This window comes from Myotis davidii, unplaced genomic scaffold, assembly GCF_000327345.1.
Source record: "Myotis davidii unplaced genomic scaffold, ASM32734v1 scaffold1395, whole genome shotgun sequence".
Classification (NCBI taxonomy): domain Eukaryota; kingdom Metazoa; phylum Chordata; class Mammalia; order Chiroptera; family Vespertilionidae; genus Myotis; species Myotis davidii.
Window position 1 is genome coordinate 497,335 of NW_006288604.1, and position 11,673 is coordinate 509,007.

General features: G+C 55.1%; 1 protein-coding gene across 1 annotated transcript in view; it reads right to left on the minus strand.

The window, feature by feature from the left end:
* Positions 1-11,673, minus strand: part of MYT1L (myelin transcription factor 1 like) — a 298,509-nt gene that overhangs the window by 93,844 nt on the left and 192,992 nt on the right. The window contains exon 6 of the mRNA XM_015561792.1: positions 6,038-6,190. The gene's annotated coding sequence lies outside the window, so the exon portion shown is untranslated. The remainder of the gene's footprint in view (positions 1-6,037; positions 6,191-11,673) is intronic.

Sequence of the window (11,673 nt, forward strand, 5' to 3'; positions counted from 1 at the left end):
GGTTCCCTTCCTTCCACAGGGCTCAGGCTGCTCACACCTCTAGGAGGGACACAGGCCGTCTGTCAAGCGGTCCCCTGGCTCACACACCCGCGTGGGCACCTGGTGCGGGCACCTGCGTGTGCCGCCCCGGCCGTGGCTCAGGAGGGAACCCCCCTCCCCCACCAAAGGCAGTGAGGCTGCCCTTCTCGCTGGATGTTACAGTCAACACTGGCCTCCTTAGCTAAGCGCTCATATGACTAAGAACTGCTTTATGTTTTACTTTAAATGTTGCCCGCTGCTTTTTATGTAGAGGGGACAACCTAGTTTTTCCCAGATGGACAGCGGAGTCTGCATCAGTCACTTGTTAGATAAATGATACCCCCGCCAGTCCAAAGGGCCCCTTGCTCATGTCAGTTCCCACCACCGTGGGGCCCGCTTGGGGCTGCTCCGTGCTGTCCCCCCGTTTACGCCGTGGCTCAGCCTACTGAGTGTCAGGCTCTGGGAAACCAGCCTCCTTCCTGCGAGGACGTCATGAGGTGACTTAGAGCAACGTCTAGCCAACACCAGCCCAGCACCAGCACCAGCCCAGCTCCAGCACCAGCCCAGCACCAGCACCAGCACCAGCCCAGCACCAGCTCCAGCACCAGCCCAGCACCAGCCCAGCACCAGCACCAGCTCCAGCACCAGCACCAGCCCAGCACCAGCAGACCAGGAAGTGACGGCTCTCTCTCTCCCAAGCTCAGGAAACCATAAAAGGAAGGATGGAAGCCGATCTAAATGTTGCTTCTACACAGTCGTTTCAGAACTGCCAGGGGTCAGATGGCGCAGAAAGCAAACACTCCAGTCAACACTGTGGGGAGGGTGCTCATCCCCAGCGTGTACACCCGAGTGTTAGGTCAGAGGCCACTTAACACCCATGGGCATCCCCACGTGTTTCATTTCTTCAGGGATCACTCCTCCTCCATCCCTGCCTGCCCCTCCATCCCTGCCCCCTCCATCCCTGCCTGCCCTCCTCTGTCCCTGCCTGCCCTCCTCTGTCCCCACCTGCCCTCTCCATGCCTGCCTGCCATTCTGAAAGAAGGCCTATCTCCCACTGGTGACTGTTAGAAGCACCAGGTGACCTGTCAATGGCTCTGAGGCCAGAGCTGCAGGACCTGGGTCTGGGGGGTCAGGATGGCCCAGCATCCTTGGTCTCACCGATCAGCTCGCATCTTTTCTGAGACTAGAGACCGTTAACCCGATGATCATGGCTTGGTTTCTGAGTCTCTCCAGCAATTTACATTTAGAAAAACCACCTTAAAGCGCTACTTATGCATTCACTCCTTCAAGTCCAGGGTTTATTTTTATAAGGACAAGTTTTCATGGGAATTTTACATGATTTTATACTTAAAGAAAACTCTTGAATTTAAAACATTTACTTTTGAACCAGTATAAGCTACCAGAATAACCTGAAGAGAGGGCAAGGGGGTTACTTTGTAAAATGTAAACTTTGCATGTGGAATCAGGATTTATTTCATGACTTTCATTTTCCTTCTTTCTCCCCAATAAAATGCGCACCTTCTTGTCCAGCCAGTGTGGCTCCGTGGTTGAGAGCTGGCCTAAGAACCAGAAGGTCACGGTTCGATTCCTGGTCAGGGCACATGCCCAGGTTGCGGGCTGGATCCCTAGTAGGGGGCGTGCAGGGGGCAGCCCATCAGTGGTTCTCTCTCATCGCTGATGTTTCTATCTCTATCCCTCTCTTCCTCTCTGAAATCAATTAAAATATATTTTTTAAACATGTGCACTTCCTCAGGTTAAGCCCGTCAGAAGCTCACCCATTCGGGGAGGCTCCTTTAAGACCGGAGGCTGTGCTCTGACCACCTGGAGCGCTCAGGCCACAGCAGTGACCAGGGAGGAGCTGTCCTTGGGCTCCCAGGACAGCAGAAGCCTCTGGCTTGCGTCCTGCACACTGTGAACTGCTCTCCTTCCGGCAGGACAGGCAGGGGCACCGTGGGGTCACGTCCGGGGCCTCTGGGACCTGTCAGAGCCTGAGCCCCGCCCCCACCTCCCGCAGCCAATCCTTCACGATCAGGAAGCAACAGCATCTGCCCATGAGCCAGGCCTGCCTTTCCCCTCCGGAGGCTCAGCCTTTGGTCCCTCACTGTCCAGCACCCCGACCAGCAGGCTGCAGAGGCAGAGCTGACACCTTTGCCCAGTGGGGGCCCGGAGGGAGTGTGGGGAGCGAGGAACAGAGGAACCCGAGCCGCTCCTGGCGAAATGCAGTGCGTAGACCGCACGGCACACAGCTTCCTGCGCCTCCATTCCCGTGGAGCTCCCTCTCCAAGGTGACCGGAACCCCGCCTACTCTCAGGACAGGAGAATCGGCCTGTAAGGTCAGAAAGACTTGGGAATTCTACACAAGTCGTCCTTGAAAAGTGCTTAGAAAAACTGCTGTAACCGCATTCCTTTCCAAAATATGACAATTTTCCATTTCAGTGAAATGGATGCAGCACAAACATGTTGGAAGGTAGGGTTCTGTCCCTACTTATGTGGAGAGGAAGGGTGGCATTATTATTAAGGGAGTGAAGTTAGAAGAGGGTAGTACGTGTGCAGTTCATGGCTTCATGGCTTAGAATGTCCAAGTTCAGTGATCCAACCTCATAGGATGAAAATGGGGAAAATCAGGGAGATCAAACAGGAACCAAGCCCTGGTGCATCTGCTCCGATGGTTCCTTCTCACGGGGTGGCAGCAGGGACACACCCTCAGGGACAGAGACCCACCCCACCCCGGCCGGCCGGTGCTGCTTGGTGAGGAGGAGGTCGGTGCTCAGAGGAAGGGCAACTGAACCGGGAAAACAGAGATTCTGGGCGAGAGGAGACAAGGGAGACGCAGTGATGCGCGGCTCCGCCCTGAGGCTGGGGCGGGTGGCGCTCGCCTGGTCCTGGTCCTGGTCCTGGTCCGAGCCCCACGCTGAGCGAGGGCCACACGGCCCTCCCACAGCGGCTCCTCTCCCATCTCGCTGGGCTGGCTCAGGCTGTGCCTCTCACCTGGCCCTCCTCCCCGTGACCTCTGCCGACCGACGGACTGTCACCTCTCTCCTCCAACAGCGCCTGCACCCCCTTCTCTTGGGCACTCCGCACCCGCTGGATGTCACTTTAAATCTGGTCAGAGCCCACGGGGGCCCCCACATCTATCGCTCCCAGCTCCCACCGCAGCAAGGTCCACGAAGCCCCGCCCACTCCCCTCGCCTCCGGCTCCTCAGTTCTGCCCCAGGTGCCCGCACACTCCGCTCCTTTCCGCTGTGAGTCCCGTTTCTAGCTGCTTCCTGAGGAGGCCTCTCCCTTCCCATCCATGTGGACACACGCGTGGCATGTCCTCCCGCACGGCCCTCAGCGCCTCATGCCGTCCCGCCTCACTGCTGCTACCGCTCGGCCTCCACGCCCGCGGCCTGGTGTACATCCCGCTCCCACGTGTGTGCCCGCATCATGGGCAGAGCTCTCCCTCCTCTGCTGTCCCCTGTGAGGAGAGTCCGCCACCTCCCACATCGGCCCTGCGCTTCTCAGCAATCACCCTTTCAGTCCGAAACCTCAAAGTCTTGTCTTGGCTGCTCTATCCAATCGCCTGTCACATTCTGGTCTTGCAGTTGTCTGTCTGTTGCCAGTTCTTTCCATCTCTCTGGACACCACCGAGCTCACACCTGACCCATCAGGACTGCGTCCCTGTGATGGTCTCTGGGTGCATGTCCCTCACTGTTTTGCTTCCTTGTCTAGCACCACATTTACAGCCATGATCTCATCTGCCCGTTTCCACCATGGAGAATCCAGACAGCAGCCGTGTGTGTGCGTGTGTGTGTGTGTATGGGGGGGGGGACGTGCACACAGAGACACTGCAGCTGTGCAGGGGCAGAAGGGCAGTCACAACCACCTCTCTCCAGCAGCCCATCTCCTGGTCCCGAGGGCAGCGCCCTCTGTGTCTAGAACGTGGCAGACAGGAGCGCTCCCCCTGTGGGTGCTCACTGTCTACAGAAGCAGCCCCACCACACACTCTTCCGAAGCTGCTGCTTTTCATGTGCCCAAACCACAGCCACCTCTCCAGGTAAGTGCCCGTGTTAAGCTCCTTTTCTGAATGGATATGTGCCACTCCCCAGAACGCACACATTGTAACCTACTGAGCCATTCCTGTAAATCCCCTACTCATGGATTTCAGGTTGTTTTAGTTCATGTATTTGCTTTCTCCCACTGTACAAAGGTGCCATAAATGTCACACACGTTACACGTATTTCCATATTACGTTTTTAGAATGACACTGTCACTGCTGTTAGACAGGTGAAAATGCTGCATTCTTAGTAACGCATGATTCTGCCCATTTGCACAGTGCCCATCACCAACAGGTCCCACAGGTGTTTACCGCTGCGAGAGGGACCCCCGCCCCCCGGTCACTGCTTCATTGCTCTGCCTGAGTATGAGATGGTTAAACGTATTTTCTTTTGGGCCTCTTGCATGTCCTCTGCTGTGAAGTTATTATTTCCACCTTTGCTTATTTCTTTTAAAAAAGTCCTCATTAATTTGAAATAGCTCTTTGTGTATTAATGTATTAATCTAACCCCCTTGCTCATCTTATCTGTGGCAGATATTTTCTGCTAGCCTTTTTTCCCTTACTTTGCTGTGGTAATTTTCTCCGTATATAACTAAACAATGTAGGTCAGCCAGCAAGCAGTCATGACCCCTGCAGGTGCATCCCTGGGCTGTCCCCGTTCTGTCCACCCAGAGCTGTGTGCTCCCACCCAACCCACAGCGAGGTGCCTTCCCTAACTGGCAGCTGCCTCTGCCTGACCTGCCCACCCCTCAGGGGACACGAACAATAAAGAGACCACACGAGCGCGAGGAGAGAACTGCCCGGAACAACGGCACCTGCTGCTCTCCGACCTGGGCAGGCAGGTCCCCGAGACGCTTCTGAGACCGTCTGGTCTGTGTTAGCATTTCCACCCTAACGTCCCCCTCTCTGAGATTTTGATGAAATGTTAGTAAGAAAATAAAATTCAAAGACTCAAATATGTTTTGACATAGAAAACTATTAATAGAACTGGACATTTATATCTATTTAAATTATCCTTGTGACTGTCTAGTTCATTTTTTAAATTCAGTGTTTTAAAATATGTTTTACTTATTTTTTAAGGGGCAGACAGTACCATAAGAATAAAGAACAGAAACACTGTAGAAGCTATGTCTGCAGGCGATAACACGTATAATCTGTGAGCTCCGTTTATGGCCACTGGAGATAAAATACAATATCCACAGAGGAAGGGCTACCCGAAGGGTCGGAAGAGACCCTGAAGGACCAGCGTGGACCAGAAGGCAGAGAGGAGCGAGTGCCCGAAGGTGGCGGCAGGGGGGAAGGAGCATGAGGTGGGATGACAGGGTTCTGAAGGGGACACCGGATGCAACACGGCCTCCCTGGGAAGTGGTCAAGCCTATAGGTGACACTGTCTAGCTGGGTCCACCCACCAGGTGGTGGGGTGTGAGGCTGAATGACCCTCAAACCCCTCCTGCCCCTCTTTGTCTGAATTCGGGTCATGAATGAGATCAAAGGGGAATTTTTGGAGTTTCAGGAGGAAGGTAAGATGACAGACACACCTCCGCAGACTGCAGTGGACGGGTGCTGCCCAGGACTGGCCCCAAAGGGGCAGAGACAGGTAAGAGCTTGCGGGGAAGAGAGAAAGCCGCCCTCTCCTCTTCCACCTGCAGGCAGGTGGGTGCCCATCACAGAGGGAGAGGCAGCAGCCGTCAAAGAGAAGGGCAGGGAAGGCCCTCCTGGTGGCAGCCGAGGAGGAGGAAAAGCAGAGGCCCCGAGATAAGGGGGAAGACGGCGGGAAGGGGAGGGTGCAGAGGTCAGGGGGCAGCAGCTGTGGCTCCGTAAGGAAGCAGCCTGACAGGTGATCCAGACCAGACGTCGACCTGTGTCAGGACCTGTGAGCACCGGGCAGGCCTCACATGCGCACAGGGCACACCGGCTCGCTGTGCAGACGGGCGGTGCCGCGTAGGTGGGGCCTACACCCCCCGGTGAAGGCACCTGCTTTACCTTGCAGGAAGTCTTCTCTCCTAGGAACGGAGGCAGCGTGACTGTGGGCAGGACACAGGCCCCGGGGCAGGGTTCTCTCTAAGCTCTAATCCTGGTCCTCCCCAGCTGTGACTATGGCGAAGTCACTTAGTTTCTGTGCCTTGATTTCTCCATCTGAAAAACATGAACAACAACGCACAGCACCAATGATTGCACCAGCTCATTAGGAACCAGTGTGAAGAGAGCATGCCCTTTGCAGTGGTCAGCAGGGACCCTCAGCTTCCTCCAGCATCAAAGGCCTTCTCTCCTACCCATGGAAGAAGTTCCCCTGGAGAATTCTTTTCCTGGACTTGGAACCTACTCTCTCGGCTCTGAAAAAGGGTCTCCCAGGCCTTGCGCGGTTGGTCCTGTCTGGACCAGCCTGTCTGGGAAGGCTTGCTCCTGCCAGCTAAGTCACCTGGGTGGGCTCATTCCCTCAGGGCTTCCCGCTCCTGTGGCTTATGGGATGAAATCTCTCCAGGCTGTTCTAGACCACAGCCTCGTCAAGAGCGCAGGTCAAGTGCACCAAGTCTGGCGACGCTCAGAGACGACGCAGAGGAACGCACAGGACACTGCACTTAACCAGCAGCATAACACTAGAACAGGACATCAACGTTCCTTGAAACTTCTCATTTGAACAACAGGCAACGAGATAGTTGAGTGAAGAGACAGAGGCATCAGGATCGTCTTCCCCAGAATCCAGCAGCCCTCCCTGCTCCTGGGAAGCAGGTCTTGTCTGCTTCTGCTGGCCCCCAGGAACGGAGCATAACTGGGGGTTACTATTCTGTGACAGGCTGTGTAACTATAAGACTATCACATGTCTTGATAGACATTCAGGTCGCTTCCTGTGTTTTCTGAACGAATTCTGCCCTGTGGACATCCCTGCTGGTATGTCCTCCTCCGCACAGGCCTCAGGCTTCTCAGCCTTTAAACCTGAACAGAACTGGACAAGCGGCCCCGTGGCGTGAGCTGGTGCCTCCGCCTGGTGGCAGGTGCACGCCGGACAGTCCCCAAGTCTGACCCACCTACTGCCCTTGCTACCATTTCTCTCTCCTCTTCTGGGAGCGACTGACTGTGCCCATTGCCTTTTTGACACATTGATATTTAACTATTTCCAATTGCCCTTTTCCATTCAGATGGCACGCTGCAAACGCTCCAGCTGTCTCCAGAGAAAACAGGGTGACACAGGAGTAGTAGACCTTTCCCACATTCTCCTGTGTCCCAGGCTGAGCCTTCCATGACCTGAGGAGAAGGAGGGTGGCTAGAGCTGGAATCCGAAACTAAGACACATCCGCCAGTAGTCATGTGTTTTGGCCGCTGTAAGGAGTCCTTGAGTGTCAGAACGAAGGATGGAGAATGCAGGAATGGAGCTAAACCATGTCATAGGTTAGAAGGAAAACAGGAAGTGAGTGGGCAGTTTTAATCCGTGGGAGGGAGGGCTGCACTCACCTGGCTGGGAGAAGGGAGGGACCCTTCAGGAGAGCTGAGGCAGGAGGCGGACGCATTCCCATGGCTGGGCTGGGCATCTGTGGAGGCTCCAAGCCCTGGACAGCAGCCGCCTGCCTCCCTGCACAGCCTTCAATCTGAGGAGGCTGTCGGTGGGCCTCTTGCTGTGGGCAGGGGCAGGTCACCAAGGGCTGCCTGGACGTGGCCTGTGCACCGTCCATCCTGGGAGAGCTCTGTGCTGAGCTCCACCCACAATCTGTGTGGACCTTCCCATCCTGTAGCAGTTCTGACTGGGTGAGCCTCTCCCACAGGTGGGCCTGCTCCCTGTGCACACACTCGGGGACCAGCCTCTCCCACAGGTGGGCCTGCTCCCTGTGCACACACCTGGGGGACCAGCCTCTCCCACAGGTGGGACTGCTCCCTGTGCACACACTCGGGGACCAGCCTCTCCCACAGGTGGGACTGCTCCCTGTGCACACACCGGGGGCCCAGGCGACGGGAGGAACCTGAAGGGCTGCGCCCGCTCAGAGCACCAGTCCTGGGCAGTCGGCTCTGACCCAGAGCCGTGCCGAGCCACCTACCTCAGGCTGTCAACACAAGCTTCCACTCAGCCTGGAGCGAGGGCGTTCCTTCCAGGGGAGCCCTTCCTTCCAAGAGAGGCATGGGCGGGGACAGGGTTAACGTGATGCGCTGCCGAAGGTCCCTTTGAAACTGTCTAATTTTAAAGTCTCTCGATTAAAACAGAAATTCGGGGCAACATTTTCCTGGCCGGCTTGCTTTCCTTACACGTGAAAAGTGTGGACTCTTCTGAGAAGGTACTTTACATTGATTCAAAATACTCCCTCTCAACAACAAATGCCAGTTTCCGTAATTCTGAATTTTTTTATCTTCACTATAATAAAAAGGTCAGTATACTGTATCTACCTTCTGCCACTGCTCCTACTGAAATTACTTCCCCAAAGGTGCCCAAACCCCAAACCCAGGCGCGCTTTCTCCCTGCGGCCCCTGACGTGTCCGGTCTCTCTCTGCTCCTGAGCCCCGTCTCCTGTGGGGGTGCAAGTTACCTCCTCATTTTCAAGCTGCTCTTCCTACCCCCAAGTCCAGATGCTCCCAGAATTCTGTTCCCGAGTCTCTGCTTTCATTCTTGGTGACTCTGTTCATTGCATGAACTTCACTTTCACCTCGAACTAAACAACTCATCAGCTTTGCCTCCGAGCTTGATTTTTCATCAAATCTTTTCCCCGTTTCTGGCATCTGCCTCGTCTCCCTGCCCAGCACCAGGGATGCCTTATGGTTGCTTCCCTCCTGCCACCAGCCAGCTCTGACTCCCACTTCCACCAGGGCCACCAACCCTCCGTCACCTTTCCTCCAGCAGAAAGTCGCCCTGGCCCTGCTCTTCCCTCTTCCCGTGTGCAGCCAGGTGCCGGGTCACAGACTTTCTGTCTCAGCTCTGCAGTGACTCACACTCTCCTCACACCTTCCTCTTGGTCCCACTGGAGCTGCCGGAGTCTGGGCAGCCCATCTCAGCACCCGCTCCCCAATCAGATGTGGCCGGATCTGTGCCTGCGTCTCCACTAGAGTCTAAGCCATCCTGTGCCCCCTGATGTTTTTCACTGCAGGATTTTTTTCTTTATTTGTAAACCTTATACAGAAACCCAACGTATAAGATGGAGGAAGCTCAGACACTCGGATGAAGCGGGTGAGGGGTGGGACCCTGGCAACTTGGTTTTCACTCATTCCCCTCGGCCACTGCACTTCTGGAAACACTGGCTCCACAGGGCTCAGCATCCTGGGGGGCGGGCTCCCTCCCTGCCTGGGGGGCCCTTTTCCGCCTGCGTGGTCATCAGCTCAGCCAGCACCAGGTCTTGGACCTTAGGCCTGAGCTTTATTTACCTGGGATGGTACTTCACCCAGGAAAGGCCCCCATGGTACTTACTGAGTTGAAACCAACATAAAACCAGCACCTGTAAGAAACGTCTAGACCAGCGGTTCTCAACCTGTGGGTCACGACCCCCTTGGTGGTCGAACGACCCTTTCACAGGGGTCGCCTAAGACCATCCTGCATATCAGATATTTACATGATGATTCATAACAGTAGCAACATGACAGTTATGAAGTAGCAACAAAAATAATGTTATGGTTGGGTTACAACATGAGGAACTGTATTTAAGGGGCCAGAAGGTTGAGAACCACTGGTCTAGACAGATTTCTCTCTAACGCCCACCAGTGTGATTGTTCTCGGCGAAACAGACATGCCCCCTGGTCCCGAGAGTGTGGCAGTGCTCAGGCCTCCTGGTGAACTAAGCTAGGAGGCTGTGACAGATGCCACACTCACCTACTGCCATCAGCACATATTTACATACATTTGCATAGAACATTCAGGTCACCCCCGCCTCCCAAACCTGCATGCTGGATGAATTTTTTAAGAAGGTAGTGTGACCTGTGGCAATTATATTCAAACCCAATATTCAGAACAAGATACATGAAGCAAAACAAAAATCTAAACCAATCAATGACACGCCTGATTAGATAAAGACAGGAGAGCTGCAGCGAGAAACAAAACCAGGCTCCTCGCTGCCTTAAAGCGGCAGCGCCCACACCGAGACCTGCTCCTCGAGGACCACTCCCCCGCCTCAGCCAACACTCACTGGGCCTGTCAGGCATCTATGGTCTGGCTCCGGCTTCATCATTATAAGGTGGCAGGTCCCACTGCCCCCTGCACACGGCCTCTGTGGATTGAATAAGCCCTGGCTGGGCTCCCTGCATGAGAGCTGGGCCAGGCGTGCTTCCCTCCGACCAGGGCTGCGCAGGGCTCTGCGTGGGGTCTGGGGGTCTGCGTCTCATGGATGGAGGAGCGGGGGAGGGGCTCAGAGGGCCAGGCTTCAGGCCCAGGACCAGGGAGCAGACGGCAGGAGGTGGGGGCGGTGGAGACAGGCGGGGGCAGCCCATGGGAGTGGCCCTGACCAGTGGAGTTCCCTCCACCCACTAAGTCTCCGTGTCTTAGTGACAAAGCAGCTTCTCCCCCTCACTGGAGGTCAGCTTCTCCCCTGCTGTCAGCTGCCAACATTGTACTTTTCATTACCAGCTCCAATCAACTGCATGTCTATAAAACCCAACAGAACGACCCGTTAGCTTTCTGAGTCAATGTTAATTTTTCATAATTCTGGAGACTGGCATGTTGCCATCACTAGCTCCGGGGCACTGGGACCTCAGGGTTATCTGTGTCTCTGATGCCATAGCAGTCGGGACAGTGAGGTGAAGCAAGGGCAACGTGCTTGAAGCAGGGACCTGGGAGACACACTCAGGACAGAGTCACGTGGAAGAAGGCGAGGACGCCAGCCAGAGGTCACGCGACACCACGTGGGAGGAGGCTCTGGCCCTGACTCAATGGGCCCCGATCCCTGGCCAGGAGACCAGTTCCCAACGGACTCTGGCACCAGATCTGTTTGCAGAGCTACTGACTGAAGAACACTTGTGCACCAGGAGACAATTAGCTTCAGGATGTGAAGGTGACATGAGGAATTAGCATTTTTTAAAATTCTAGGATTCATCCTGCTAAAAACATTGACTTGAGTCACCATGTTCTCACAGATGACGTGCAGCAGGGACTCTGAGGTCACCCCCTGAAGATGACTCACTGTCTCGGCTGTCTGTCCCCGGTTCAGAACATTCTGAAGGGCCGGGTGATGTGAGCAGCCCCAGCAGCCTGTTGGGGGGCTGTGACCCTGTGACCTGATGCACCCTGATATCGCACTGACAGTCACAGGGTGGAAGGGAAGGCCATGCAGAGCATGGTGACTTTGGACCGCCACACCCTAACATTCTTAGAACCTAAGGGTGAGCGCACGGGGCTGGGACAGGGCCTGGGCCTGGTCTGGCTCTTGCCTAAGGAGCTTCATCACTGTAGATACGCCACTGAATTCCATTTTAAAACAGGATTAGATAGAGGGATTAAACCATTAAGTTCTCCTGCTGTCGTGTTTTTTTTTTTTAAATTTTGTTTTATTGCTTAAGGTATTACAAAGAGTATTACATACGTCTCCTCCCCGCCCCGCCCCTTTACCTTTCCCCGGCCTCCCCTAACCCCCAGTGTCTTGAGTCCATTGGTTATGCTTATATGCATGCATACAAGTCCTTCGGTTGATCTTTTAACCTCCCCCCCCCAAACCCCC